The sequence below is a fragment of the Rutidosis leptorrhynchoides genome, chromosome 11 (genome assembly GCF_046630445.1).
Source record: "Rutidosis leptorrhynchoides isolate AG116_Rl617_1_P2 chromosome 11, CSIRO_AGI_Rlap_v1, whole genome shotgun sequence".
Taxonomy (NCBI): domain Eukaryota; kingdom Viridiplantae; phylum Streptophyta; class Magnoliopsida; order Asterales; family Asteraceae; genus Rutidosis; species Rutidosis leptorrhynchoides.
This window is the reverse complement of record NC_092343.1, coordinates 389,302,913-389,310,122: the sequence shown is the minus strand read 5'-3', so window position 1 is coordinate 389,310,122 and position 7,210 is coordinate 389,302,913.

The following is a 7,210-nucleotide window of genomic DNA, read 5'->3' as shown; positions in this document are numbered from 1 at the left end:
GATAAAGGCCGATATTATCTGTGGAGATAAAGCACTTCGCATACCACAAGGAGATGGCGAACCACTGGTTATCTATGGAGAGAGATGTACCTCGAAGATGAACCTTATTAGTTGCGTGAAAGCGCAAAAGATTATGAAGAAGGGTCGTTTTGCTGTCCTAGCACATGTGAAAGCGGTAGAAACTGAGGTGAAGAGCGTGAACGACGTTCGAATTGTGAACGAATTTTCCGATGTCTTCCCAGAGGAATTGCCTGGATTGCCGCCGCAGAGAGCCGTAGAGTTTCAGATTGATTTAGTGCCAGGAGCAGCACCTGTAGCTCGCGCACCTTATAGACTCGCAGCTTTCGAGATGCAAGAATTACAGAGTCAACTACAAGAGCTGTTAGACCGAGGATTTATTCAACCAAGCTTCTCGCCTTGGGGCGCACCTGTGTTGTTTGTGAAGAAGAAGGATGGATCCTTCCGTATGTGTATCGACTACCGTGAACTCAACAAATTGACAATCAAGAATCGGTATCCTCTTCCACGAATTGACGATCTTTTTGATCAACTACAAGGATCGAGCGTTTATTCAAAGATCGATTTGCGATCCGGATATCACCAGCTGAGGGTGAAGGAAAGTGATGTGATGAAAACTGCATTCAGAACCCGTTATGGTCATTATGAGTTTCTCGTGATGCCGTTCGGGCTAACCAACGCACCTGCCGTATTCATGGACCTCATGAATCGTGTCTGCAAGCCTTACTTGGACAAGTTTGTTATCGTCTTCATAGATGATATCCTCATCTACTCTAAGAGCAAAGAAGAACATGAGCAACACCTCCGATTAGTGCTTGAACTCTTAAGACAAGAGCAACTCTACGCCAAATTCTCCAAGTGTGAATTTTGGTTGAAGGAAGTCCAGTTTCCGGGTCATGTTGTGAGCAACCAGGGTATCAAAGTTGACCCCGCCAAGATTGAAGCTATCAGCAAGTGGGAGACCCCCACTACTCCGACGTATATTCGCCAATTCCTAGGTCTCGCCGGTTATTACCGAAGGTTCATCGAAGGATTTTCTCTGATTGCGCGTCTTTTGACCGCACTGACTCACAAAGGCAAGAAGTTCATTTGGGAACCCACACACGAATCAGCATTCCAAACTTTGAAGAAGAAGTTGACCACCGCACCTATCCTATCACTACCAGAGGGCAGTGATGACTTTGTTGTTTATTGTGATGCATCGAAGAGTGGTTTTGGTTGTGTACTGATGCAACGATCAAAGGTTATTGCCTATGCCTCCCGCCAACTGAAGATTCACGAGCGGAACTACACTACACACGATCTTGAACTTCGAGCAGTTGTCTTTGCGCTTAAATTGTGGAGACACTATTTGTATGGAACTAAGAGCACTATCTTCACCGATCACAAGAGTCTCCAGCACATCTTTGATCAGAAGTAACTGAATATGAGACAGCGTCGATGGATCGAGACGCTCAACGACTACGACTGTGAACTTCGCTATCACCCTGGTAAGGCCAATGTTGTAGCTGACGCTTTAAGCCGAAAGGAGAGGACGGCACCTCTTCGTGTTAGGGCTCTGAACATCACCATCCATTTGAACCTCAACAGCCAGATCAGAGTAGCCCAAGATGAGGCTCTCAAGGAGGAGAACATATCTCACGAACATTTGAACATACTTGTCTCTCGATTCGAGGTTAGTGAGTCTGGACTTCGATGTTATGCCGGAAGAATTTGGGTACCTTATTATGAAGCACACAAATCGAGATATTCGATTCACCCTGGAGCAGGCAAAATGTACCATGACCTTAAAGAACAATATTGGTGGCCAAATCTTAAGAAGGACGTTGCGACTTATGTTGGTAAGTGTTTGACTTGTTCGAAGGTTAAAGCCGAGCATCAGAGACCTTCTGGTTTACTTCAACAACCAGAAATCCCACAATGGAAGTGGGAACGGATAATGATGGATTTCATCACCAAGCTGCCAAAGACGGTAGGCGGATACGATACCATTTGGGTTATTGTTGACCGCCTCACCAAATCTGCACACTTCCTAGCGATGAACGAAACTGATACAATGGAAAGACTTGCTCAGTTATACATCAAAGAGGTTATATCTCGTCATGGTGTACCTTTATCGATCATCTCCGATAGCGATCCCCGTTTTGCTTCTAGATTTTGGCGTTCTTTGCAAGAATCCATGGGAACTCGTCTCGACATGAGCACTGCTTATCATCCTCAGACTGACGGGCAAAGTGAACGAACGATTCAGACCTTGGAGGACATGCTGCGTGCATGTGTCATTGATTTTGGAAAGGCCTGGGAAAGACATTTGCCACTCGCCGAATTCTCGTACAACAACAGTTATCACTCGAGCATTAATGCTGCACCTTTCGAAGCATTGTATGGCTGTAAGTGCCGATCTCCTATTTGTTGGGCCGAAGTAGGCGAAAAGAAAATCACCGGACCCGAGGTAGTCCACGAAACCACGGAGAAGATTGCTCAGATCCAAGCTAGACTTAAGACTACCCGTGATCGTCAAAAGAGTTATGTTGATCTTAAATGTAAAGACTTTGAATTCAACGTCGGCGACCGTGTAATGTTAAAGGTTGCACCTTGGAAAGGTGTGATCCGTTTTGGAAAACGTGGGAAGTTAAACCCACGATACATTGGTCCTTTTGAGATCTTGGAACGTGTTGGACCCGTTGCTTACCGTTTGGATCTACCAGCACAATTGAGCTCAGTTCATCCTACCTTCCATGTGTCAAACTTGAAGAAGTGTCTTGCTGCACCTGAACTTATCATACCACTTGAGGAACTTACGATTGACGACAAACTCCACTTTGTGGAAGAACCAGTTGAGATTATGGTTCGTGAGATCAAAACTTTGAAACGCAACAAGATTCCGATTGTACGAGTACGATGGAATGCCAAACGAGGACCTGAGTTTACTTGGGAGCGAGAGGATCAAATGATGCGGAAGTATCCTCACCTTTTCTCTACTCCTCCATCTACCTCAGCTTAAATTTCGGGACGAAATTTTCTTTAACAGGTGGGTAATGTAACAACCCTGGAATTTCCAACGTTTATTTATTAATAATTATTATTATTAATACGTGTGATTAAACGAATGTATGTTATTACATTTACATGTTACCATGATTGCCCGAACTTGACTTTAATTGCCCGAAACGTCTTTGTGACACCCGGAACTTGCACGAATAATATTTCTAGATATTATTTACATTCATGATTAAATTTATTAATCATTTTAATTAACTAAGACTATTAGTTAGTTACTTGGGCTTTAATTGGTTTAACTTGGTAAATACTTGAACTTAGGCCTTGTTAGTGTTAATGGACTTATGTAAGCCCATCCTACTTCTTAATGGACTTAGTTAGCCCACCAAGAACTTGTAAGTATCAAGTTAAATGGAAACTAGTTGGTTAACTTGACTTGGAATCTAGTTTGTCCATAATCCCCATGAGACTACCTCCATTAACCAACTTTAATGAACTTTACAAGCTATTAACCAACAAACTTCTCCCCCTCCCCTCTAAATACTGCTGGCCGTAGGTTTTGATCCCATACAAGGGAGGTTTGGTTTCATTTTTCACATTACTTCATCCATACTTCTCTAATTCAAACACACACACACAAACTTGCAATTACTTTCCTCTCAACTTTTCTCTCAAAGTGTGAGTTACTTTCAAGTTCTTTCTCTCATCTTTTTCTTGTTAGAATCGAATCCTAACACCCTTAAATCATCATCATTCTTTGATTGTTATCATCTTTTGTTAGTTGTAGTTGTTACTTGATTAGTGTTACTTACTTACTAGTTATTATCTTTCTTTACTTACATACTTACAAGGATCAAACTTCTTAGTTTAATTCTTCTTTTATCTTGAATCTTCAAGAACATACAAGACATAAACTCTCTAGTTTATGATCTTCACTTAATACTTGTTCAAAGTTTATAAAGTTCATGGTTGAAAGACATACTTGAAGTTCATGAAGTAAACTTTAAAGTTTACTTTCTAAAGATCAAACTTTGGTTTGAATCTTTAAAGTATGAACAACAATGAACTAATTACTTGTTTACCTAGCTTATTTACTTCATTTACTTGCACTTTAATTTCATGTAATTAGTTTAAATGGTCAAGTACTACAAGTTAGTCTTGATCTCATTAATCTTGGACTTAAAGTTAACTTTAAAGTTCAAGAACATATAAAGGAAACTTTTTAATTATAATTTGTATACTTATGCTTGATCTAGACTTTTGAGTCTTGGATCTTCAAGATCTAACTAAGAACTATGTTCTACATTTTAAGATCTTGATTTCATAAGTTCATTTTCAAGTTTGTAACTTATTATTCGTCTTATAGTTCATGTAAGTGTCAAACCTAAGACTTTGATGTAACTTTGGTTCATCAAACTACATGCAACTCTTAAGTGAGTTGTGCTTCATGTCTTAGACTTGCACTAGGGTTATGATGGTCAAGACTTGGTTAAGATGATGTAGATACATCAATGAGTTGTACACTTGAAGCTATATGCATCAAGGACGAGAACCATGATGAACATCAAGCACCAAGACCACCGGAACCCTTTTAAACTTACTGTTTCTGTCCAAAACCTACTGACCTGCTGTTTCTGTAACAGACCAGCAGACCTGGGCTGTTCTAACCATGATTTTTAGATAGAACTTTTCGATTAGATAACTTTTCATATAGGACGCGTCTTAATCCGAGTTACGGTTTAGGATTTATGGCCCTCCGATCGTTACTATGTCCTTTAACGTTGTGCAGAAATTTCTGACCTACTCGCACTTAGACCGTCGCCACGGTCAAACCAAGACGAGTTTGCTTCTGTAAATTTTACCACACTTAAGGGACTCATAGACGGAGCCATGGCCACTGGCCTCACCTTAATTCAGTAAGGGTAGAGGCCGTGGTGACTGACTGAAGTCAGACTTTGTTTTAAACTACTTTCATAAACGAAACCTACCTTACGCCTTTTGTTTAATGATGAATGATGATGTCCCTTTAGTCCTTAATTACATACTTTAAACCTATTAATACGAATTACTGACTTAGTACTATTTGCCTTAGGTTGAGGACCTTCGGACCGATTACTTGCACACCTTTTCCGAACCGACTTTACGACTACATTATCATTGTGAGTTATAGCATTCCCTTTTTACTTTAACTTATTTTGGGAACTGAGAATACATGCGGATTTTATGTTTTACATACTAGGCACGAGTACTTAAACTTTATATATGTGTGGGTTATATAACGGCAGAAATATTCCCTTTAGCTCGGTAACGTTTAATCATTGGTTTATGAACCGGTGAACGCGAATCTTAGATATGGATCCATAGGGTTTGACATCCCCACTCGGGCTAGTAGCGCTAGCATTTAACGAGTGTTTAATACTTCGTAAACATACACACTTGCCAAGTGTACTTTCAGGGGCTATAAACGTTAAGTTAGTTACCAAGTGCCCACGGTTAACATATACTTTATCATACTGTTTTGAAACGCTCTTTGTAGCTCTGAAATCTCGTGGCCTACCTTACATACTGTTATACTTAAACTATAGCTCACCAACCTTTGTGTTGATGTTTTTAAGCATGTTTTTCTCAGGTGCTTGAGGTTAGCTTCCGCTGTGTACTAGTCGTGCTGTAGACACCCGCTGCTTAGAGTTGTCATCGCATGAACTACTTTATTTTGCATTCAAACATTCGTACTTTTGAACTATGACTTGTAACGACCATTGTGGTCACATACACTTATTATTTGCTTCTACTTAGTGAAGCATGCTTTTGAAATGTAAAACATTTGATGTTGGTTATGACATCACCTTTTTATCGTGAATGCAACTTCTTTAATTACAGCATATAGTACTTAACCTTGTAATGATCCTGTTGTTGATGATTCGTACACGATGGTTTTGTACGGGGCATCACAGCAATTGACTTATTTTGAATTTCCAAAGCCTTCTGCATATCTTCCATGAATGACTTCATCCTAGCATCTGTACTTGAGGATTGATTTAGTTGATTATTTTAAGACAAGTTTTGGTTTTGGGTTTGATAATTATGGTTTTGGTTTTCGTTTTACATTTGGTATTGGTTGTCGTTTTGAAATTGGTTCGGGTATTGGTTTTATGTTGGTTTGGTGCATTCAATGTGTTGTTGCTGTTGTCCCAACTGAAGTTCGGATGATTCCTCCACCCTAGGTTGTAGGTGTTAGAGTATGGATCATACCTTTGGCCTTGAACCTCGTTCACTTGCTCTTCTATCCCTAATGGTATCCCCCTTTTGCAACCGTTCGCATAATGTAACACCCCGTCAGAATCCACTAACGGCGTATTAACTCTGGTCCCAATGCTTGGCTTGACTTATACATAACAGCAATGTTCTACAGCGGAAGTAACTAATACCTGAGATAAAACATGCAAAATGGATCAACATAAAGTTGAGTGAATCTACAGGTTTAGTAAATCATTTCGTAAGTTAGGCCACAAGATTTTCTTAGAAAACATCATAGGAAAAGTATACATTATCATGAGCACTTGATTATAAAGCTTTAACCTTTGCGTGAGCCGAGCACACATCTTAGTTTACCCTATACTGGTGATACATCGATCAAGTGTACGAGTAACAACTATATAAGCACCTGTTTAACGTTGCGGTGAGGTTTGTCAAACCTAACGATAACGTCCCTATAAGTCGAGCTTACAAAGTAACTAATATAATCAAGCTAAGGGATTTTTGATCTGAACTCATATGTATAATCTTAGTAAGTTACTTGTGCCAAACACATAAAATATTTGTAAAAAGCATGCATCTCATCCCTGTAAAAATATAGTAGGGACTGTAGACTCACCTTAGCAAAAGCACTTGTAAATATCATAGCAAAACGTACTGTAGTCGAACAATCTCGACTGAACAACGCAACCTAAATAAGTAAATCACCTTAAGTATACACTTATAGGTCAAAACATGTCAACTCATAGTGTACGCAAAGTCCTAGTGCTCAGACTGACTCAACGAATAAGTAAAAGTCAACTAATCCAAGCAAGTCAGCCAAAGTCAACCCTAAAGTCAACTCAGTCAAAGTGGTCAACTAAAGTCAAAAATCTCATTAGATCATGCAAACATGGTCAACAAGTCAAACCTAGGTCAAGTATCACTTTACAAGTCA